The sequence below is a fragment of the Pongo pygmaeus genome, chromosome 2 (assembly GCF_028885625.2).
Source record: "Pongo pygmaeus isolate AG05252 chromosome 2, NHGRI_mPonPyg2-v2.0_pri, whole genome shotgun sequence".
Lineage (NCBI taxonomy): Eukaryota > Metazoa > Chordata > Mammalia > Primates > Hominidae > Pongo > Pongo pygmaeus.
The window spans coordinates 58,861,825-58,885,621 of record NC_085930.1 but is presented as its reverse complement, the minus strand read 5'-3'; the positions used below and the strand labels follow the sequence as shown (position 1 = coordinate 58,885,621).

At 43.2% G+C, this 23,797-nt stretch overlaps 1 protein-coding gene across 1 annotated transcript in view; it reads left to right on the top strand.

Annotated features, from left to right (window-relative positions):
* The first annotated feature begins 8,395 nt into the window (after positions 1 to 8,395).
* The window catches only part of ALDH1L1 (aldehyde dehydrogenase 1 family member L1), a 95,134-nt gene continuing 79,732 nt past the window's right edge, over positions 8,396 to 23,797 (top strand). Inside the window, exon 1 of the mRNA XM_054480770.2 lies at positions 8,396 to 8,417. The gene's annotated coding sequence lies outside the window, so the exon portion shown is untranslated. The remainder of the gene's footprint in view (positions 8,418 to 23,797) is intronic.

Sequence of the window (23,797 nt, the reverse complement as noted above, 5' to 3'; positions counted from 1 at the left end):
GTAGGATGGCTGGTCTGATTGGACTCCAATTGAAACGTTCTCTCAACTATGTGCTAAAGCAAAAAGCATGAAGTCAGCTGCAAGTGAACAAGTTGTCAGGCTTGTGCCTTAGCTTCCATGAAAGGAGCTGGCAGAGGCAGCCCTGCTGACCTCTGAGCTTTGCACGACCTGGGTGTCCAGCATAGATCTGGGTATGATCTCCAGGAGGAGGCGGGCAGCCTTCAGGGCTGCAAGCTTCTGTTAGAAGCTTAGCAAGTGTCTCTGACCATCACTTCCTCTGGAAATGTATTCTTTAATAAACCGTTGCATTCATGAGTGAAATTGAATGAACATCCCAGGATTCTCAATCTTTGGGAAAAAGCTCAATCTAAAGTCACAAATTGTCTTACTAGAGAAAAATGCCACTGTATGCAGTACACACAAATGATTACATACTGCTTCTAATGGTTACTGACTCTATGAACCTTGTCCCCAAGCCCCAAGTTGAGAAAAGCTTGTATTTTAGAGGTTTGAATGACAAGGGGAGGGAAAGGATAGGGAGATGAGACAATCCCTCCCCAAGATGAACCCTTCCCGCAGGTGTGTCCATCTCCTAGGTGCACCCACATCCCAGGTATACCTTTCTCTCAGGTATACCCTTTCCCCAGGTATACCCACTCCCCAGGTGCACCCACTCCCCAGGTGTACCTTTCCCCTAGGTACACCCTTCCCCTAGGTGTAGCTTTTCTAGGAACACCTTTTCCACAGGTACCCCCTTCTCCCAGGTGCACTCACATCCCAGGAACACCCTTTCTCCAAGTGCACCCACTCCCTAGGTACACCCTCTCCCCAGGTGTACCCTTCCCCCAAATGCACCATTTCCCCAAGTATACCCACTCCTTAGGTGCACCCTTCCCCCAGGTGCACCCTCTTCCTAGATGCACCCACTCCCCAGGCGCACCACCTCCCCAGGTGTACCCTTCCCTCAGCTGTGCCCTCTCCACAGATGTACCCTCTCCCCAAGTGCACCCACTCCCCAGGTGAACCTTCTTCCAGGTGTACCAACTTGCCAGGTGTACCCTTCTCCCAGGCGCTCCCTCTCCCCAGGTGCACCCTTTCCTGAGGTACACTCACTCCCCAGGTACATCCTTCCCCCCGTTGTACTTTTCATCCAGGTGTGCCCTTCCCACCAGATGCTCCTCCCCCTGGTGTGCCCTTCCCCTGGGTGTACTTGACTCACTTTCCTTCAGTAGGTTTCTGCTCAGTTATCACTCTATCATGAAGCTTCCCTCACTACTCTGTTTAAAATGCAACCTCCCTCAACTCTCCCTCTCCTCTCCCCTACTTTATTCTTCTCCATTTCATATAGCTGATAATTCCCATCTTTATTATGCTTACTGTCTGTTCCCAGACATGTAAGTCCTATGTGGTGTTTTTTTGAAATTTTGTTCTTTGCTATATCTCAGTGTCTGGGACAGTGTCCAACACATCCTAGATGCTCAGTACACATTTATCAAGAAAATGAATGGACTGGACACATCCATCTCCCTTCCCTGACTCTGAACTTCTGGAGCACAGGGACTCTGCCTTTTTCATCCAGGCCAATACATAGCAAGTGCTTGTTTAAATGTTGGTTGAACTCAGTGGCCCACCCATTACAACATAAAGACACCAATACTTTCGGGAAGCTTCAGCGAAAAACCCTTATAGAAAAAACTCTCCCAGGTGTATGCCCTCTACACCAATTGCAAAGCTCTCGACCTCATTAATAAGCATTTCATTAGAAGGTGACTGATATGGTTTGGATTTGTGTCCCCGCCCAAATCTCACCTCAAATTGTAATCCCCAATGTTGGAGGAAAGGCCTGGTGGGGGGTGATTGGATCGTGTGGGCAGATCCCCCTTGTTGCTCTTGGTATAGTGAGTTCTCATGATATCTGGTTGTTTAAAAGTGTGTGGCACCTCCTGCCTCTCTCTCGTCTTCCTCCTTCTCTGGCCGTGTAAGATGTGCCTGCTTTCCCTTTGCCTTCCACCATGATTGAAAGTTTCCTGAGGCCCTCCCAGCTATGCTTCCTGTGGAACCATGAGCCAATTAAAACCTCTTTTCTTATAAGTTACCCAGTCTCAGGTAGTTCTTTATACAATGCGAGAACGGACTAATACAGTGACCTCATTGGGATTTATGCAATCTTATCAGAAATGAAATTTCACAAGTCCACAGTATCAGTGCCAGGGGAACCTAAGAATCCCAGAAGTCAACGGCAGCTCTTTGCCTGTCCTGAACCCTCAGCACAGAGAATCAGTGCTGTAACTGAACTCACTGGAGCAACCCTATAAATGGAGAGATGGCCGCGTGTGAGTCTAAGCAGACCTGGACTTGGCAGGGAGGACCCAGGCAGCCCAGGGACACGGTGCCCATGTTCCTGTTTCCTGTAGAACTTTGCAAGCATGATACCCATCTCCAGCATGAGCCATCAGGGCCCCAGCATGGACCTGAAACCAGAGCCTGCAACACCCGTGTCTCCCTCCTTCTCTTTCTCAGCCTACATTCCTGCTTCCTTAGCCATCAGGGCCTGCTAGGGAGGCTGTCCCAGCCCCACCTGGCCTGACCTTTGGGGCCTGAGAGGGTAAGTCCAGCCTAGGTGTGTGTGTGGGGTGGGTGGGGTAGACAACAGCCAACTGCCTTAGGAGCAGGTTCCCTATACACAGACCCCTGCTCCCCGAATTTGGCAGAGGGATATCCAAGGACGTGTATGTGTTTGCCTGTTCATTAGCTCACTAAGCCCTGCCTTCTGCAGACACCCTGGCGGTGCTGGGTGTACAACGATGAGACAATAGACCTCCCCTTCTGCACCTGAAGAGGGACTGCTGCACACATCCAACAAGAGTGGAAACACCAAACACATTAATAAGTGCTTCCAAATGATACGCTTGCACAGCTATTGCCCAATGAGTAATTTCTGATATGCCCTGTGGAGTGTGTGTCAGGACAGATAAAGATTTATTCCTTGTGTCAGCCCCCTTGTCTGCATTTTCCCTTTCTCCCCAATCCTCCAATCTCCCAGTATGGATGTGGTAAAATATTGATAAATTTTACAGTCTATTATACATTAGTAGTCTATTAAGACTATGTACTACACTGCAAACACAATAGTAGTATATGGTGGGTTTTTTTCCTAGTCCAACTTTTTGTTTTGCTTAGAGTTAGTGATGACCTCATTTTAAAATTTGCTTGATTTTGCTGCACTGATCTTTATTTATTTTTTCAAAATGCTGCATTAGACCTGTCAAGTACATGGCCATATCCTTTATAAGGTGCCTCATCTTGCAGACTCTGTCAACCCCACTGTGCCCCATCACCTCCGCCCTGCTGCACGGGGCCTCTGGCTGCCCAGGCTGCAGGCATCCTGAGACTGACTGTAGCCCATGTCCTGTACCAGTACCCCCCCGGCTCCTGCATCCAGATCTTGCTGTTCCTTTGTTTGTTCTGTTTTTTGTTGTTGTTGTTGTTTGTTTTTTTGTTTTGTTTTTTTCTGGATCGCGTGCTCCAGTAGCTTCTAAAAAAGAGTTTTGAGGAAGGGGGCATATTTTCAGTCCTCTTTTGAGTTAACAAGTGCCCCTGTTTCATTGTCTCATGTTTCGTTGGGAGTAAAATATTTAAAAGTGGGTTCCCATCTTCCTTTCGAGTGCAGCACCTCCTTTTTCCAAGATGCTGTTGTTATTTGCATCCTAGTTTCCTTGTCCAAGAGCTGTGTGGATGTGGTTGTCAGCATCTCTCCTTTCCCTTTCTCATGAATATTGTCTGAGAATGTCTGCGATTGTCTGTGATTGAGTGCTGTGATTGTCTGAGAATGTCTCAGTTCAGTGGTCAGTCTATTCCGTACATGTCTAATAAATGAAGAATAGTTTCACACAGTAACTGGAAGTCAATTAGAATATATGAGACTTCACTTATTGTTCAATGTTGGGTTGATTCCTGGGTGGATTTTCTAAACCTTTCATCTTTTATGGGTTGATTTTCTAAACCTTTTATCTTTTATGTTATTTTCCATTTATTCATCATTTTAATCTAATTTTTGGAAGGTGTTTCTAACTTTATATTTCAAACCTATTGAATGTCATTATTTCACTTATCTAATTATCTTCCTAGAATCTTTCTTGTTTTCAAATTTTTTTTTATTGAGACCAAAGGAGCTACATAAAATGTTACAAGCCTAAATTTGAACTGAAAGTTTCAATATCAATTTCATTTTGTTTTTGTTTTTAGAGACAGAATCTCACTCTGTCACCCAGGTTTAAACTCCTGGGCTCAAGCCATACTCTTGCCTCAGCCTCCTAAGCAGCTAGGACTACAGCTGCATGCTGCCATGCCTGGCTAATATATTTTTAAAAAATCTGTAGAGACTTTGTTGCCCAGGCTGGTCTTGAACCCCTGGCTTCAAGTGATTCTCCCACCTTGGCCTCCCAAAGTGTTAGGATTACAGGCGTGATGCTTGAATAGTAACAAGAGTTTTTGCAGGATAGTAACAGGCCTTCAGTTCTGTACACAAACAACAGTAATAGCAATTGCCTCAGGGAAGTCCAAAGAGGGTGAGTGGGTTGTTAACTTTTTCTCTATTCATTTTTGGATTGTTTTGTGTTTTATACCAAGCAGCACATATTCATTTTGTAGTTAATTTTAACTTTATAATAATTTCTGTTTACAGATCTTACATGTTGTGTTTAATGGGTTTTGGCAGTTTCACAACCTGTACAGCCACCATCTCAAACAAGCTAGAGGACATTTCATTGCGCCAAGAAATCTCCTGGGGTTGCTTTCCAGTCAACCCCACCCTCACCCAATGACTGTGCTGACTTTTATTACCATACATTAGTTTTATCTGATCTCAAACATCCTGCAGAAAAGTCATACAGCATGTACTATTTTGAGTCTAGCTTCTGTCACTTAACATAATGTTGCTGCATGTATTCCTTCCTTTTTATTAATAAATAATACTCTACTGTATAAAAGTATTAATTTTTTTATTCATTCTCCTATTGGTGGGCATTTGACTTGTGTTCAGGTCTTGACTATGGTGAATAGGCTGCTGTGAACATTCTACAAGTCTTTGTGTGGATGTATATCTTCATTTCTCTTGGGTAAAATACACAGAAGTGGAATGGCTGGGTCAAAGAGTGCATAGTTAATTTTTAATAACATAATTTGAAAAATAAAGCAAAAAGCTACAGCAATTACAAAAGGTGGTGGCCAGCCCAGGAATAAGCAAACACCAACTGCAGAGAATGGAGAATATAAGAATGTGTGCGCTTGCCGTCTTCAGCCTCAAGCGGGCCCTCATGGCCACAGCCACTTCAGGACCCCTCCTTAGAACTCTTCAGTAACATTTGTAGGGGCCATTGATTTGGATCAGGCTCCTCTCCTGCACCCAGCAGACCAAGCCAATATGGAGTCACTCATGCTAAGTGTCACTAATTTCCTTAAGAGTATACTAAGGCAACAAATAGCTGAGTTTTGGTTAGCTAAGGCTTGAGCTTTATGTCATAGCAGGCAGTCAGCCGACCTAGTGAGATAAAACACTGAGCTGTAGCCAACTTAGTTGTTCTTTTTGTTCCATGTTGGTTTTCTGTTCATAAATGCTGTCTGACCATGTGGCAGGCAGGAGTTCTCTGAACTTGTTCTAAGGGCTGCCCAGCTTGCAAGTTTTTTTCCCCTTAAATAAACCTGATACATTTAAGCTTGCCTGAGGTTTTTCCTTTTTAACAGATCAGCGAATGTGAAGAAACTCAAAAAGGAGTATAGTGACCCCCAGGAGCAGGGGGTGGCGAAGCAAAGGCACCCACCAGGCCCATTGTGCCCACTGATCCCCTGGAACTGGGGATGGTAGGTCGAGCCCTCTCGGATTCTGAGCTCCACTCATTCGGGTTCTGAGCTCTCTGAGCTTATTTGAGAAATTTGATCCAGACTGGGTTCAGAAATCTTTAAACTGGACTGGATCCTATAGAGGTTTCAGATATCTGGCTGGGTCAAGAAGAAACTGAACTGGGTGTGGTAGGTAGGGTTCCTAGGAGATAGGGAATCATGGGTTCACTGGGATCCAAGGAGCTTAGAACTCCCCCATCTGGGACTCTAGTCAATTTCTTGAGTATGAACTATGGACCCAGAACCAGGGCTTTTCTGGAGAAATGGGTGAACCTTACCAAAAATAATTTAGGGTTACAGCAGCCACAGTGGGGAAGTTTGTTTGCTTGTTTGATGAGACAGAGTTTTACTCCTTTTACCCGGACTGGAGTGCAATGGTGTGATCTCGGCTCACTGCAACCTCTGCCTCCTGGGCTCAAGGGATTATCCTGTCTTAGCCTCCCAAGTAGCTGAGATTACAGGTGCACACCACCACCCCCAGCTAATTTTTGTATTTTTTGTAGAGATGGGGTTTCGCCCTGTTGCCCAGGCTTGTCTTGAACTCCTGGTCTCAAGTGATCCATCCCCCTCAGCCTCCCAAAGTGCTTGGATTACAGGGATGAGCCACCGTGCCCGGCCGAGAAGTTTTAATTTGGATAAAATTGTTTATTTGCAGGGAAAAATTAGAAAGATAAAAAACCCACAAGAACAACGGAATGCATTTTTAATTGGTATGCAGAAACATGTAAAAGATAAAACAAAGAGTGTCTGCCTTAAAGGTTTCTTCCCAGGAGACAAATAAAAAGCTTAATCAGCAAACTGAGGACCAGAGAAAGGAGGACTGCACGCTCATTGAATTAACTCTGACTGCTCCTTGCTGTCTTTGCCATTACTTCAATACCCTGAGTCCACTGATTGTTTTGCTCAAGTACCTTTCCATCTTGAGGAAAATGAAAAGGAGAGGTTGGACAACTGTCTTACAAAGTGAGACCCTCTGAACACCTAGGCCTGCCTGCTGTAACCACTTTTACTCCATGCTCTGAAGCTGAACTTAGAGCCTTCATAAGATACTTTCCTGATGCAAAAGAAAATCCTCAAATGTTTACCTAGTAATTTAGAATCCCCATAGGAGCTTATGATCCAGGAACTTCTGACTTTATCAATTTATTCACTTGATTTTGGGACCTGGTAAAGCTCAAAGGTGTATGAAAGCAGCAGAAGAGAGAGAACCCTAGGGGATATTAAAGACCCTAAAAAACCTTCTTGCTACAACAAGCTGGAAGAACACTGAAAACCTTTTAAATTCAGTTCCTAAGTCTTCTCCACAAAAAAAGGATCCATCTGTCAGACAGTCTTGCAGGTGAAAAAAGGACGGACCCATTTCATATTGCAGAGCTGGTTTAGAAACACTATTTGTGAAACATTCTGCACTCAAAAGACAGCAAGGAGAATTTCCTGTAGGGACTAAAATGGCATTAACTGCTCTATTTATAAACAAACATTGTCCCGAATTTAGCAGTTGCATTAAGAAGCATGAACTTGGATGGGGAATGACAGACATGTTTGAATTCGTGGCTTTAGCTGAGCATTTTCAAAGGACTCTAGAATAAGAAAAAGCACAAAAAGCTAATAAGCTTATGTCTCTTCAATTGCAACAATTACAGGGGCCAAAGCCAAAGGGACCATCTTGTCCTTGTTTTAAACCACAGCCTAAAGAACCTGGAGTAAGAAACCCTTCACCCCAGGATGGCTGCCTACATTACAAACAGCCAGGGCCCTGGGAGAGAGGCTGTTCAGTCATCCCAGTCCACCAAGGAGCCTCCTCCTTTCAGCGGAGATGGTCTGCCCACTAGAGGGAGCCCATGAGATCACAATCAGCCTGGTTGCAGGAGGGACCCTCCAGGTAGCTGTTGCCTGTGATGCCTTTTGATAAATAATGAGAAACAGAGGCTAAGACAAGCAGGGAAAGTGTACCATGCTGGTGAATATTGGGGCTACTTTATCTTTCACAAACCCTGCTTTAATAAGCTGTTAAAGCAAACTAAATATGGCTTGAGAAGGACTCTGTACTTCTATGTTTGAGTCCTTGTGGATGAACTGCAACCTAACTTAATAGGTGGACAAGATTGAAAATCTAACTTAGGAGTATGCACCTGTAACAGTCGCTGAGTCCTGGCCAATCCCAGCAGCCATACTTCAACCACTCATACACCACTCAGTGTTCAAACTGTGTTCAAATAAGGCAAAAGCTGAGCTGTAACCAGTCCAGCTGTTCTGTACCTCACTTCTGATTTCTGCAAGTCACTTTCTTTTTTTTTTTTTTTTTTTGGTCTATAAATTTGTTCTGACCACGAGGCAACCCTGGAGTCTCTCTGAATCTGCTGTGATTCTGAGAGCTGCCCAATTTGTGAATCGTTCATTGCTCAATTAAACTTTTTAAAATTTAATTCAGCTGAAGTTTTTCTTTTAACATGGTGTCAGAAGCGGGATCCAAAGTACAGCTTCTAGCGACCCCCAGGAGTACTGAGTGAACAAGCAAGGTAACTGCAGGACTTATTTGTGTCCATTGATCTCTCAGAGTGGCTGGGGATCATGGGTAAGTTCTCTCTCGGATTTCGGAGCTCCATGGATTTGTGTTTTGAGCTGTCAGTTTCTTTGAGCAAATTTCTGATCCAAGCTGGGTTTGGAAGTCACGATGGAAACTGGACTGGGTCCAGGAATGGATTTGATCTGGGAGTTACCTGGCTTGGATCCAGTTAGAGGACTCTTACATCTGACTGGGTCAGAAAGGAACTGGTCATAAATGGTAATATTGCAGGGGGTGTAAAATTTGGCTTTTAAAAAGTTGCAGGGATTTTTGTATTTTACTCTTTTGTTTCATTTTTCTTGTGCGTTTAGGTGGGAAAAAAAAAATCATTGGCTAAGTTAATCTAGAAAACCTGATAGTAAAGCCAATGTTTTAGGTAAAAATGGGATCCTTAATTTCTGGAAAACCAAGTTCCTTCTGGCTCATACATTAGGCCCGGGAGGCAGCAAAGTCTAACAGAGATGGTGAAATGTTACTAAAGATAACTTACAGTGGTACATTCCAAATAAACAACAAATGCACTAAACTGCATTAATTTTTTTTCTTTTGTGTTGTGGCAGGTCCCTGAAACAAACAAACAAACAAAAACTGGATTAGGTCTCCATCTTGTTTTATGTCCTTGGTAGCTTGACCTTGTAACTACGTGGCGGTACTTTCTCTTGGTCTCTGCCTTCCAGGGGACAGGAATTTTAGGGTTCATGTCACAGCAAACTCTAAAAATTGTCTTGAGTAGTTGAAACGCTTTGCAAGCTCAAAATTAACTACTCTAGACTCCTTCTGGGAAGGGCAATGGAGACTGCCCAGTGTTGTAGCTCAGTAGCTAAGGTTTTGTCCTTTCACGTTGGTGGCCTGGGTTTGATTCCAAACTTAGAGAATGAGTACTTTCTGGTTAACACCTGTGTGACTTTTACCACTTCCTGATTTTCTTCCCATCCATGAACAACCTCTAGCTTCCCTTCTTAAATCTTCCTTTCTCTGAGCTACCTTTAAAAATTCCAGATTTTGTAAAAACTGCTTACCACCTCTTTGAAAATACCTAGTACACTTGTGGTTAAGTCATATCCTTAGTTGAGCTTTGTTGGTTTCATCTGTAAGGTTACCATTGGTAAAGTTCAAAAGCCAGAAATATTGGCCATTTGGCCTGGCTAAAGTCAGGGAATAAGAAATTTAAAAGGAGTTTTTAGAAAGAGCACTATGGTTAAAAGTCGGCTTAATTAAAAGCAGATATTCAAGCTCTAACAGCCTTGGGCTCTTTGGGAAAAATAAGAGGTGCCAGAGACCCCATTTTGGAAAAAAAAAAAAAAACCTGTTTTGTTCATGGAACCCCTGGCATTGGAAAAGGATAGATCCCTCTCAAAATCTAAGGCTCTGATCTTTATACCAGATCAAATGGTATAAAAATGAGACCCTTAATTTTTGAAGGTCAGTTTTGCCTTCCAGCTGTGACTGCTTATTATATTAAGCCCTAGAAACTGCATGCTTTCCTGGCCCTGTCCTTCCAAGGACTCCACCCTAAACCCAGTAATCCAATTAAGAGACATAAAAACTACTGGGTCTTCTTTTTTTTATTTTTTTATTATACTTTAAGTTCTAGGGCACATGTGCACAATGTGCAGGTTTGTTACATATGTATACATGTGCCATGTTGGTGTGCTGCACCCATTAACTTGTCATTTACATTAGGTTTATCTCCTAATGCTTTCCCTCCCCTCTTCCCCCACCCCATGACAGGCCCCGGAGTGTGATGTTCCCCACCCTGTGTCCAAGTGTTCTCATTGTTCAATTCCCACCTATGAGAGAGAACATGCGGTGTTTGGTTTTTTGTTATTGCGATAGTTTGCTGAGAATGATGGTTTCCAGCTTCATCCATGTCCCTACAAAGGACATGAACTCATCCTTTTTTATGGCTGCATAGTATTCCATGGTGTATATGTGCCACATTTTCTTAACCCAGTCTATCATTGATGGACATTTAGGTTGGTTCCAAGTCTTTGCTATTGTGAATAGTGCCACAATAAATATACGTGTGCATGTGCCTTTATAGCAGCATGATTTATAATCCTTTGGGTATATACCCAGTAATGGGATGGCTGGGTCAAATGGTATTTCTAGTTCTAGATCCTTGAGGAATTGCCACACTGTCTTCCACAATGGTTGAACTAGTTTACAGTCCCGCCAACAGTCTAAAAGTGTTCCTATTTCTCCACATCCTCTCCAGCACCTGTTGAGAAACTACTGGGTGTTCTTTTGTTCTGCCTGTGTAGTTACATATGTATTGAGTGTGTAATGTTTATATAAGAGAGCTCTAATTAATTGGCCTAAAGAAAAATATGTGCTTAAATCAAATATTTTGTCAGGAAAGTAAATCTGTAATATCTTAGTTTATATAACTTTAGTGATCTTTGGGAAATAAAAACAGCTTTAAAGATTATTGGTAAAATAAAGATATTTGGTCTAATATAGACAGGTCAGATATTAGATTTGCTAAATGCTTTAAGGTTATAAACTGCTTTGACTTTTGAAAATTGTTCAACTTACCTACTTCGGAGACATTAGATTCTAGATAAGGCCTGGGGACATGTGGAATTAGCCATGCATCTTGGCTATGCAAAGAAGGTTGTACAAAAAAGAGATTTTATATAGGAAAGGATCTTGTATGGTAAATTCTTGTCCTAAAATAAAATAACTGGCTGTTTAAAAAGAGGGATGTTTAGGACAAGTCAGAAAGTCCTAGCATGTTGTAGATGGTCTGTGTACATTGTGAAAGGATTCATGAAAGGAAATTTATGCACCAAAAGTAAAAGTTGCCAAGAGTTACCATTGTAACATATAATTGAAACTACTAAAAAAATAGTTTTACATGCAAGGTGTGTGAGGAGAGTGAAATGTGTTTTTGGTAAAAGATTATAAGAAGGGATGGAAATGTAAATTTTTGCCTAGTTTAGAGGGCTAAAGGATTGTTTCAAATTAGATAAGAAGAAGCTAAGGGTCTGAACAAGTTGTGGAAGGTTTCTAAAAATTAATCTGGTAAAAATATTCTGTGTTTGAACATATTGACTAAATTTAAAGGGGTATTATTCAGTTTTTCCATAAATTGAACATCGAAATAAAAGCACAAATGGTTTTCTTAAAGCACTGATCTGCTCTTTTACAAAAATTGTAAAGGGTGATAAAAGGTTTATAAGAATCTCACCTCATGGTTAAACTGATTAAGCATAATACCAAGTGTTTTAAACCTTTAACATATTTGATAGGCTTTCCAAAATCAAATTTCAGCTTCAAAATAGTCTTTTCTGACCTTAACTTTGGAATGCTACAGAGAGCCACTGAAGCATCCAAAAGAGAGGTAAACAGGATTATTTGACATGTTATTACATGGGAAGCCTTGTCAAAGAAATAATGTTTAACCTTCTTCAGATTATATTTAGTGAATGATATTAATGTATGTTCTAAAATTGTATGGGATTTCTAAAATTCTAATATGTCTGAGTATATGCTATCAATCATAATTATGGTTATTATGTTAAGTTACTGTAGACCACAGAAATAACCAAATTACTATTTATATTGTGCCTTTAACTATAAGTATTTAAAGTCATTTCCACAGTTAATTGCTTAATGCTGACGCAGTTTTTGAAAACTTCACAAGCACGTAAAATCCTAGAATATGGTGTCTTTTACGAGACTCATGAAAGGATGAAATGGACCCTAAAAAGCACTCTGGAATGCAGGTTTCTAATAACTTTAGAATCATTCGAATTGGGTAAGAATTCCTGGAATTTTAATGAAAAGACTGACTAGGTTATAAAATTGCTAACCTAAGTAGAACAAAAATTAATTAAATATCAAGAAAATACTTTGTCAGATTTTCACAGTAAATCAGCCAATACTGAAATTTTTTAGTTATACAATTTGAATGAAATGCATGATCTACTTCAAATTGCCTATTATGACCCATCAGTTATCAGTGCTATGGACCTAATTTGGAAAAACAACTGGTATTCAAGAGAATATAACTCTAATGTTAATTAAGCACGGACTCATGGAGAACCAGGATGGCTGCCTTGTCCTTCCTGAGCCCAGCCGAAAGAAATATGGGACCATGAGGACACTGTAAGCTTTGAATGACATGGTGAGACCAGAAACCCAAAATGATGGTAACTGAAAGTGGTGCTAACCCTAAGTTTTGGTTACACTCTCACTTAAGTGAGAACCCAGAAAAAGGGGGATTTTTTTAAATAAACAAAATTATAGGAGGCCATTGTTTTGGGCTGAGCTCATGCACTAGACCCCAACAGACCAAACCAAACAAAAATGGAGTTGCTTATACTAAATGTGATATAATTGAGCTAAGACTTTAAGGAAGCACACAGATCCTAGACTAGAACAGACTAGATCTGTTTTTCTCTTATAAACAGGATGTTCCAGCATTAAGGAGGTACCCTCTACTCAATCCTTGTTCCTAGCTTTGCAAAACCCACTGTTCTACTGTTTCTCAGTGGGTTTTCAGACAAAATAAGTACATTTACAATGGTGATAGTGACATCAATGACTAAAGTTTTGGTCAATCTCTCAAAACTGAGAAAATGACCAAAAGGGGGAATTATTAAAGCAAACTAAATATGGCCTGAGAAGAGCTCCATACTTCTATATTCGAGTCTTGTGGATGAACTGTAACCGTACTTAGTAGGTAAACAAGATTGAAAACCTAACTTAGGAGTATGCACTTGTAACAGTCGCTGAGTCCTGGCCAATCCCAGCAGCCATACTTCAACCACTCACACACTGCTGAGCATTCAAATTGTGTTCAAATAAGGCAAACTCCAACCTGTAGCCAGTTCAGCTGTTCTGTACCTCACCTCCGATTCCTGTATATCACTTCCCTTTTTTGTCTATAAATTTGTTCTGACCCTGAGGCATCTCTGCAGTCTCTCCAAATCTGCTGTGATTCTGGGGGCTGCCCAATTCACGAATCATTCATCACTCAATTAAACTCCTTTAAATTTAATTCAGCTGAAGTTTTTCTTTTAACAAGCTGACAAATCCCTGAAAGTGGAAAGGTCATTTCTGTGGTGGGGATTTTGAATCAGACACAATAGTATCCATGTCTGAACCTGTCCAGTTGATGCTGGGGCCATTTTCAGAAAAGTGAACCTTTTTCCTATGTGACACTATTCTAGTAACTCGCTAGAGCAAGACTTATCTGCTAAGCTAAAGAGGCATATGAAGTTTCCTGCAGAGCAGGAGTTAATGTTAGAGTTTCCTGACCTCCTGAACGAGATCTGTTGTGCTCTCCACAGGCAGAAACTGACAAGATCAAAACTCAGGCCTGCAATATCTTTGATCTCTCTAAAATACCCGAATGTTTATGGGCTTCTTCCCCTACTGATATAGGAAGGGTTAAAAGTATGGTACCTATAAAAGTCTAAATCGATCATTCTAAACCTTTACCTAAATTATCCTAATATTTACTGAGGCCTAGGCAATTCAAGGACTCTCATCAATTGCAGAAGATTTAATTAAACAAGGACTTATTCTGTGTATCAGTCCTTGTAATATTCCAATCCTACCAGTTAAAAAATCAAGGGACAAGGATGCACAAGGAGGGAGATTTGTTCAAGATTTACGAGCACTTAGTAAAATCGTAATACCAAGGTTTCCTGTGATTCCAAACTCTAATACTTGATTGTCCAATGTGCCCATTGATTCAGAATGGCTCACAGTCATAAGCCCCTGTCCAGCTTTCTTTAGCATTCTAGCTGAGAAAGAGAGTCAGTATTTGTTTGCTTTTTACTTAGAAAAATCAAAGTATGCCTGGACTATAATGCCACAGAGGTTTCCTGAAGCTCCTCCTTATTTTTCCCAGGCATTACACCAGGACTTGACAACCTTGCAATTTCCTTGAAATTCTCCCCTCATTTGGCGTGTAGATTATCTCTTGCTTTGCTGTCCCACTAAAGTGTAATCTGAAATTGACTCACTTTACCTCTTATAGCAACTTGCACATAAAGGTCACAAAGTTTTGATGGAAAGCCTTCAGTTTTCAAGGAGAAAGTTTCACTCTAAGGCATGACCTGACTGTGGAAAGGGTTTCCAAAAAACTAAAAACCACTCAAGGTTTTCCCTGGCCTACAGCTAAAAGACAGTGAAGAGGTTTTCTGGGACTTGCAGGATACTGCAGATCCTGGGTTCCAAGCTTTTCCTTAACCATCTCACCATTGTATGAGCTCACTAAGAATGCAGCACCAGAGCGTGCACCATGGGAGGGCAGTCAGGAGTAGGCTTCTCACCGGCAGAAACCGGCCTTACCATAGCCCCAACCTTAGGACTTCCACATTGCACTAAACTTTTCACCTTGTTCACTCATGAACATGGCAATCAGGCATGGGGGAAAACAATAGGCCCATTGCACATTACAGCCGGCAGTCAGCCCCCACAGCGGAGGCACATCCTCACCGCTAAAAGCAGTAACCACAGCTGCCATATCGGTAGAGTTTTAACCTGAGTTAGTCTTAGGGAATGAACTTTTATGCAAGCCCCACGTGTTGTGGAAAGTTTATTAAATTCCAGTCAAATTCAGCATTTTTCAGCAAGTAGATTATTATCTTATGAAATCCTTTTGCCTCCCAATCTCCATCTAAGATGTTGCACCCTGCTACCTCTGGCTGATTACAGTGTGAGTGTGGTATCTCAATCAGTGGTCTAGCATGCTGCTTTATGAAGCACTCCATTAGCTAATCCCAAGGCGACATTTGTTTGTTGATGAGTCTTGGGCTGAAAACTCAGAAGGAAAATGTCAGGTGGGGTATGCTGTTACCACTCAAAATGAATTAATAGGAAAGGAAACTCTTCCCCAGTTTAAATCAGCCTAACCTGCAGAGCTTTTTGCTTTTACCTGAGATTGTCACGCAGTTAAGATAAATCAGTAGATATTTTTAGATAGCAGATATACTTTAGAAGTACTTCATAATTTCAGCATGTTATGGAAACAAAGGGGGCTTCTCACTTCCAGTGGGATCCCCATCAAAAATGAACTCCAAGTAAATGAACTCCTTTCTGCCATCCTGTTACCATCACAAATTGCCATTATTAAAATCAAAACACCTACTTATAAAACTGCACCTGAGTATCAAGGGAATGCCCTGGCAGATGTTCATGCTAAGTCAGCCAGTACTAAAATTGTTAGGATGTGTAATTTCAATAAACTCCTTAAGATTGATCAAAGTCAGCTCCTCTATGATGACTTACTTAATAAACAGTGCAGTGCACCAATTTGGAAAAACAAAATTGGTATCTGAAAACATGTAAATTCAGTGTGAAGTGTGGACCCATGGAGGACCTGGATAGCCACTTGGTCCTCTCTGAGTCCTTGAAGCTTCCATTGTTAAGGGCTCTGCACTCCATAGCTCATTACGGTGATCCAAATTATGAAAAATATTGGTGGGGTGATTGTTCTAAAATTGCTAAAAGAGTTTATAGCCAATGTTTGATTTGTCAAACCCATAATCCTGGGAAAACAATGAAAGCTTCAGGTGGTGTATTTATTTCTACCACATGATGAACCATTTGAATATTTACAGATGAACTTCATTCAACTTCCACCCTTGATGGGATATCAGCATGTTACTGTAATAGTTTGCATGTTCTCTGGTCAGATAGAAGCTTTCCCATGTAAGAAAGCTGATGCTAGGACAGTTGCTAATATGTTATTAGAAATGTGTTTCCTTTCTGGGGCGCCCCTGGAGAAGAATCTCCTGCAACAGAGGAATCTATGTTACTGGGCAAACTCTAAAGCAGTTAAACAAGGTATTGCAAACACAATTACACTATCATTGTCCCCATCACCCTCAATCTTCTAGAAAGGTTGAAAGAACAAATGGCATTTTAAGAAACTGAAATTGACAACTGAATCAATTGGATTGCCTTGGCCAAAGGCACTACCATTGGCTTTGCGGGGAATCAGATTCACTCCCAGCAGAAACATAGACTGAACTTTTATGTAATAGTTATTGGAGGCCTGTGCCCTTAGAAATAGAACCTCATGTATCTCCCACTCTCCTCAATTCTGATATAACTAAATACTGTAAAGCTTTCATGTATTATGCCAAAGTATATTTTCACCAGATAAAAGAAACTTTCCATGATCCACCAACTGAGAACACTCAAGTCCTTCACAGTTTAGAACCTGAAGACAAGGTCTTCTGGAAAAGACATCAAAGAAAGATTGCCCTGGAACCCTGTGGGTAGGCACCACAGCAAGTTCTTCTCACTACCCACACTGCAGCCAAGCTTCGGGGCCTTGAACCTTGGTTGGGTCCACAACTCACAACTCAAAGGGCCTCTCAAGTTTCCTGGAACTGCACACCTGTTGTAGACTTTAAGGTAAAGCTGGCCATGGGGAAATTTTCCTGGAAGCAGATGACATGTTAGATATGAACAGTTTTCCCAATACGTGGGAACTAAACTCTTCTCTTAATGAGACGCTTTCCCTGTTGAGCTTTCCTCGTTTATGCCTACTTTTTTACTTGGAAGGATACTGCTGTAGTTAGAACTTCACCATAAATACAAAATCTTGGATTTTTTTCTGCTAATCCAGAACTTTACATGATCTAAGGGATCCATTAGTTCACTTAGTGATTAACTTTAGCAACATCCCTAATGCAACTGCCTATTTAAATTGTGTTTGTGGTCCCTTTTATAGAGCTGGACTTCTGGCCCACAAAACTCCTGCTTTGATTTGGCCCAGTCATGGGATGTGAGATGGCTTATTAGCTGAGCAAGGAGGAGTCAGTGCTGATGCTTTTTGTTGCATATGAATAAATACATCAGGTACTGTAGAGACTCAGTCACAAAAAAACAACAAACAGGCTATTTGGTTAAGATGGGTGCACTCTTCATTTGGTGTATTGTTTGATCTATTCGATTGTAGTTGATTTGTTTCATGGGGACCCTGGGTAAGGGACATACTTTAAACTCTTGGTATTATGCTCCCAATAGTCGTAATAGTAGTCTTCCTGGTGCATTGTATTCTTTCAAAAATTTTTAAATGTTTGCATGCAGCTATCTGTTAAACATTAAATGATATCTTTTTATTGGAATCACAAAAATCCTCAAAAGTATGATCATGAGGACTATGAATAAATGACACGTTGAGGCCGAATATCTAAAATGACGGTAAGTCGGAGTAGCGCTGATGCCCTAAGTTTTATTCACATTCTTACTTAGGTGAGATCTGACCAAAAGGAAGGGGTTGTTAAATTAAATTTGCAGGAGGCTACTGATTTGGAGAAAGCTCCTTTACTGGGCCCAACAGACCAAGCCAATATGGAGTAATTCATGCTAAATGTAACTAACTTAGGAGCACAGTGGTCTCTCGGTATCTGCAAGGCATTGGTTCCAGGACCACCTGCAGATACCAAAACCTGTGACAACTGAAGTCCCACAATTGCCTCTGTGAAACCCATGAATATGAAAAGTTGGCCCTCTGCATACACAGGTTTCACATCCCACAAATGCTGTATTTTTTATTTGTATTTGGTTGTAGATGCAGAACCTGCCAATACGGAGGGCCGACTGTATGTATCTTAAAAATCCTGCAAACGTGGACCCGCACAGGTCCAACCTGCGTTGTCCAAGGATCAAATGTATACTCATGTCACAAATACTTGACTTTCAGTTAGTAACAGGCAGCCAGCTGCTTCAAGTGAGACACAATGCTGAGCTGCAACCAATTAAGTTGTTCTTTTTGCCTCACTTCCACTTTCTGTCCATAAATGCAGCCTGACCGTGTAGCAGCCAGAAGCTCTTTGAACCTGTTCTGGTTCTGAGGGCTGCCTAATTCACAATCTTTATTTTTTTTTTTTTTTCTCAAATAAACTCTGACAAGTTTAAACTTGCTTAAGGTTTTTTCTTTTTGACAGAGCCGTCGTCACCCGAACCTCTCGTTCAGACTCCCCACCTCCACCTTCTGTTCTGGGTCTGCTCTTTTAGTCTCCGGTTCAACTGTTCCAGCACGACCCTCTCATTGGTCTTAAAGGGCCCTTGATAGTTTCCCTCAATTCACCAGCATTTTCCTCATCCAGCTCAGAATCTGCAGTCCACGACTGCCCTTTGATTTTCACTGAAACCATCTGGGTCAGTCTTGGGTAAACTCAGAGATGGGTTTCCTTTTCCTCCGTGCCTGCTTCTTGAGTAGTCTGATGCTTCTGGGGTCTCAAACACGCAGTTTGGCCCCACTGTAAACCGAGGTGTGCCTTCAGTACAGCCCAGGGTCCTTCCACCGCTCTCCCATTCCCCAATCCCACAAGGACTGCTAGAGCTTCCCTCTCCTGCATCCCACCTCAGGAGATGACCTTACTCCACTCTTTAGAGAGAGAAGGAAAGCCACGAGGGGGGATCTTGTACCAACATGAACCATGGGTAAAGAAAACCCACTGTCCATCTAGCTACCCACCCATCCATCCTCCCACTCTCCCTTCCTTCCTTCTGGTTATGATGCTGTTCAAGCCACCTCGGAATCTGCTTTTGGACATCTTCCCTTCCCCCCCGTTTTTAGGAACCACAGACACTACTGATTCTCCCCTTTCTTTCTTGTACATTTAACTTTTCCTTCTCGGCTGAGTCTTTCTCAAGAGCTTTTTACACTCTTAAGTCTCTCTCATCACAGCCTTTCCCCATTTCCACCATGACCTTCTCCTGTTATCTTCCCCTTCCCAGCCAAACACTTCGCAGTGTGTGCTCCAGGAATGGCAGCAGCCTCTCCTCCATCCCCGCTCCCCCTAAGCAGCCCTGAGTGCCCGTTCCTGGATGGTTCCAACTTCAGAGCTCCACAGTGACTTTGCCCTCCCAGCGTCCGTGCAGCTTCAGGTGGTGGCGGCTGGTGCCACTGCTGATCTCCAGCTGCCTCACCACTTCTTTTTGCCCTGCAGCATTTCCAGCACTCTTGCAGCTACTTCACGTGGAGCTCTCTCCACTGAGCAACGTGAGGTGGGCTCTCCACTGACTGGACAGTGCCACTCATCTGCGGGTCCCTCTGGTCCACTCCCCACCCTTCACGGGGCCTGGTGCTTGGAGTCTGACCTGGGAGGGCTGCAGCCCCAGGCCTCTCTACCTCTGACTTGCAGAGACTTAGCCATTGGAGGCTCCTGGAAGGACATGAGGTGAGGGAAGGAGCCGGGTCTTCCCTGCTCCCTGTTATGATCACAGTTGCCACGTCTCCCAAGCAGCCCCTACACTCTGCACTCCTCTGGGTTCCATGAAGTGCTCCACACCCCAAGCGCTCAGGCTGAGGGTCAGGGTCAGGGTCAGGTTCAGGGTCAGGGTCAGGGCCCTGCTGTCCCTGGCCCTGGGCCGTGGCACCATCCTGTGCTCCCCAAGCAGTGCCACGTTCTGCTCACTTGTCTTGCACGTGCCAGGCTCTGGCCTGCGCTGGATCCTGGGTGGGTGATTTCCTCACACTCAGAGGCCAGCCCAGGCCCAGGGCCATCAGGAACAGAGCTTCCAACAAGGCCCAGTTGCTCCTTTCAGCTTTCTGATGCTACATGAGCTTTTCCAATGCAATTATGGTGATGGCTGATGGAAACTGATTTTTTAAAGTTATTATTTTTAATTGTGGTAAAATAAACATAACCCAAAATTTACCATTTTAACTATTCTTCAGTGCACAGTGCTATGTTTTTAAGAGCATTCACACTGTTGTGCTACCGTCACCGCCATCCATCTCCAGAACTTTTTCAACTGAAACTCTGTCCCCATTAAACATGAACTCCCCATTCTACCCTCCCCAAGCCCCTAGCACCCCCCATTCCACTTTCTGTCTCTATGAACATGACTAGTTTAGGGACCTCATAGAAACAGAACCATTTGTCCTATTGTGGCTGGGTTAACTCAGTTAGAATAAACTACTCAAGATTCTTCCATGTTGTAATGTGTGTCAGACTTTTCTTCCTTTCTAAGGCTGAATAATATTCCAGGATATTGATTTTTTAAAGATGTTTTTACTTTGCAAAATAAGAAAATGAGAATCTAATGTCAGTTACTGGAATGCTGTTGAAATTGCCCTGGCCTATGAAATCAGAACATCTTGTTACCACTGGACAACAGAGGGAAACCCACAGTCTGCACCCCATGTTGTGGCCTCGTGACCCCTGACTTCGCCAGCTTCTCTCCTGCAGCTGCAATGCTTTCTCCTGATTCCTCAAAAACAACCCACGTCCCCACCTCCATGCACCAATGCATCATTCTTACATTCTCTCCAACTGGAACGTTTCTTATTTTTTGCTGGTTAAATTCATCACAGTCTTACTGGGCCTTATCTCCAAGGTGGAGCCTGAAGTACCCAGACCCCCTTTCTTCATGCCTCCCCTCTGTGATGGTTCCCATCCCCTCCCACCTTTGATATCTGCCGCCTGTGCATTCATCTCCCCCTTAGAGGTGCGAGCATCTGGAGTAGAGACACCATCCCTGCCTCCTCTTTGCTCATGTATTCCTCTACAGTGAGTTTCTGGGGGCCATGTGCCAGCCAGGTGCTGTCCAGGCATGGGGGTGCAAACACGTAACACCGCCAGGTTAGATTTGGCATGGGGCTGGAGAGGACCTGGCAGGAGCAGGGCTGTAAGCTCTGTGGCCCAGAAGCATTCCATCTGTGTCTGTAGGTCCTCAGGTGGGCTCTGGTGCGTGGCACAGAGCTGTGTTAAGTCTCATCCCTACCTTCACCTCTATATGAAAAATTGCATGCAGGCCCTTTAAAGGGGAAATATGGGGAAAACCATTTTGAATTCTAGGTTCCCACTGGGGAGAGGTTCTAAGGGGTGGGGATGAGGTGACATCGTGAGTAACTCACAAGGCAGGGTAGAAGCATCTGAACAAGGCATCCTAGGAGATAAAGAGAAACACTGGCTCCAAATTTAAAACAAAACAAAACAAAACAAAAACAAGCCCAGGTCACTCTGCCTGCCCGCTTTGATTTCCCACAGGCTATGACCTTCAAGTTAATGTTTCCTTTGCAGCGTACACACAGTCCCAGTTACTGATTCCCCAAAAACAAGCTGAATCATCATTATACAACAGAAAGAGAACCCATCTCTATCCCATCCCCCATTCACACAGCCCTGAGCCAGGCTCGCCTTCTAACCTGCCTCTGGATTGGAGCAGTAGCCCCCATTGTTCTACCCAGACTTGGGCTGTGTAAGTGCACACTGCTTTCCCTGGGAGGACTTAGCCACCAGGGCCCTGCGGAAAGCCTGGGCAGAGGCTCTCTCTGCAGGGCTTATCCAGCCACTCTCACTGCAGGTGCCTCTCCTGGATCAGGGCCTGTGCAGGGCTGTGGGATACACAGATGAAACAGGCCCTGTCCCTGCCCTTAGAGGTGTTGCAGTTGATAAAGAGACAGACACACATATAAATAGTTGCATTAGAGTGTGGTCTGTGCTGTGAGTGAGGGAATTCCCAAGGAGAAGGCTGGGGTCAGGCTTCCCAAAGGAGATGCACAAGCCCATCCCTGGGGCACAGGCAGGGCTCAGCTGGTGGCTTCAAGAAGCAGGGCATTCCCGGCACAGTGAACTGAACTGGCAAAGGAGGGTTTCAGTGGGACTTGTTCAGAGAGTATCATATAGTCTTGGGACAGGGACAAGCTGGCTTCTGCCACTGTCTGACCTCAAGCCTCAGCTTCTCTATCTGGTCTATGAAAGGATGGATTCGGAAATCACACAGTTACTTCCACCACCTTTCATTTGTTAAAAGGAAGTCACTACGTTCAGCCTACATTCAAAGCCAAGGGAATTAAGTGCCATTCCTTGAATGGAAGAGCATCAGAGAGTTTTAAAATGACCACAGTCCACCTACTGGCCACAAATTACTTACATCCTTCCACATGCAAAATACATTCGCCCTCCAAACATCCCCTCAAAGCCTCATCCCACTGTAGAATCAGCTCAATGTCCAGAATCTCTGCATCGAAATCAGGCTTCGATGTGGGTGAAGCACCTGGGGTATTATTCCCTCAAGTGTAGCTCCTTGAGTAGAGTTGCTCTCAACCTACAGACTTAGGAATTCCAGAGACAAATTAACCGCGCCTCCCCCCTGCACCCACCTAACATAAACTGGTGGGACAGGCATTGGATAACCACTGTAGACATGCCTGCTCCAAAGGGAAGAAGGACAGGAGGCATGCAGGAGTCACTAGTCCACGGCAATTCTAAAATCTTCCTGGGCAGGTCCTGAAAGTTTCTTGAATAGGACTCAGTCTGACTCTGGCCCCAAAGTGATTCTCCACGCTCTTGGCTCCACCCTTTGGGTTCTTTGTTCTATTCCCCAAGTCATCCCTTCTTTTCCATGAAATGCAGCCCAGGTTCATATCTGTATAGTTTCTCAGCTTGCTTCCTCCCAGAATTTGGGGGAGTCTAGAGGTCTCTTTTCATTTTATATTGTCTCTGACCCTTTCAGTCCAAGTCTACACTGTTTTGCTAATATAATTCCTTTAAAATTTTTGCATGTCTCCTATAGATCTCACTGAGGTTCATGCCTTTAGACAACTGTCAAACCCACACATCTCTTTGAGAAAAGCCCGTCTCTCTCTTGGGCTTCTGCTGAGACTGCTGTCAAGGACAGCTGTAAGCATCTTAGAAATCCTACTATTTAACAAAACGTTCTGAGGTGTCCCTTTGTTCTCTTTGAAGATTTTACACAAGATCTCATGGCCACACTCTTGGCTTCATCTTTAGGCCATCTTCCTTGCTCTGGGCTGCATTTCCTCTTTGCCTGGAAGCCATTTGTTAGTTTTAGCATCATATGACATCTGGAGAAGCTGGACATTTTCACAACCCAAGTTCTGGTTCCTTTTTATTTAACAATCCTTCTTTTGACTTATGTCCCTTCTCTCACATTTTAGTATAAGCAGCAAGAAGAAGCCAGAAGGAGGCACCTTCAACAATCTTCTTAACAAGATCCCCCAGTTCATCTGGTACTTTTTCTACTTTCCACATGATTTCGGAACACTTTCTGCTTAAAATTCCCTCCTCTCCGGCTCCATACCTCTAAGAGTATGGATTCCTCTCTGATTTCCTAATACATGTTTTTGGGGTGTCTAACCTCCAAGCCATTGTTCAGTGGTTCCTGTCACCCATATGCCTTCTCTATTTTAACTCCCAAGTTCAGAACACACCACTTTCCCATTGCAGGCCCCTAACACTCAGCCAGTTATCCTACAGATTGTATGGCACACCTTCCACACACAGGGCATGCATTCGGCCCTGGGGACTTCCCAGGAGAATAAGCTAGTCTTCACCATCATTGTCCAGAGACATGTTAATCAAGCAATCCCAGAAGCAGTGATAA